The following is a 1,284-nucleotide window of genomic DNA, read 5'->3' on the forward strand; positions in this document are numbered from 1 at the left end:
GATTTCTGGTTGAAGCTTCTTTCCTGACTTTATTTATTTATCTTTTATATAAATGCATCAGAAAATTTAAATATGACAGCCTGTCTTGGCCTCAGAATGATGGAGAAAACAAATCCTTCATACCACCTCGACATAAAACTACTCCTATCTTTTCTTCTACCAGCCTTCAAAAACTCTTATCTGTAAACTATAACTGTCCAATTTGGGTGTTTGTGCCATTCTCACCACTCTCGTGTTGCTATGCAAATCAAACAACAGCGCAGCCTGAGGAAAGACTCTTTCTTGTTAATGTTCAGAGTATACAGTCCTGTCAGATGGAAAAAACTAAATTGAACTGCGACGGCAGCCCCAGAGCTCTGATGTTCTGTTTTTAAATGACTGACTCCATGCATGCTGTGATACTGTGATTTTTAATCAACAGAACCATTTTTCTATCAAACTGATTCCTGAACTGCAAACCATGACAGATTCTTTTTCTTTTTTTTTACTTTAAAACACTCCAGTCTCTCTTCATACCCTTCATCTTAAGTGGCTTGACCTCATATCCAAACTGCTCTTACTGGGCACATTGCTGTATCCTGACAGCAAGTAGTTGGACGGGAAAGTTAATAAGCCTGCCTACTGTAAGTCAGAGCAAGATGCCAGCACCTAAAAGCTGTACCTTTATAGCTGTCGGTGTGACAACTTACCTGCTATTGCATCCTGTCTAGACATTAAACCACCGACAAGCTGAGCTCAAATGATGGATAGAGAGAAAATAAATCTAAGAAATGGAAGAGGATTTGCAAGAGGAATATTGAAGAAATATTTAAACTAAAAAGTTTCTTTATCAAATTTGGGTACAAAATATATCAAAATAACAACAGTAACTATACAAAAGCTTTAAAGAATCACACAGTCCTGTCAGTGGAAAAGTTCATAAAATAACTTGATATCATGCCTTTCTTTACAGGAATCTTATTTTAATTGTGATGCTACTAACACATTACCAATAAGTTGGAAAAGGGGGAACAAACTGGAAGATGTACTGATTATTGTAGCATAAAAACACATTCACATTTTAAATAGATGACTGGCGACAGGTAAGCAACACAATTGGATCTGAAAATCTCAGAAACACTGATTCTTTCAGAATTAAGGTGGGGAGGAGTTCACCACTTTGTAAAAACCTAAACAATAAAAGAAAACATTTCTCAGTTTCAAATAAATAATTTGAGGAGCTCGTATAACATCATCAGTAAATATTCAGGCAGCCCTGAGAGATCTCAGTTTACGACATTCAAA

This window comes from Leuresthes tenuis, unplaced genomic scaffold (genome assembly GCF_036924035.1).
Source record: "Leuresthes tenuis unplaced genomic scaffold, fLeuTen1.0.hap1 SCAF_17, whole genome shotgun sequence".
NCBI lineage: Eukaryota > Metazoa > Chordata > Actinopteri > Atheriniformes > Atherinopsidae > Leuresthes > Leuresthes tenuis.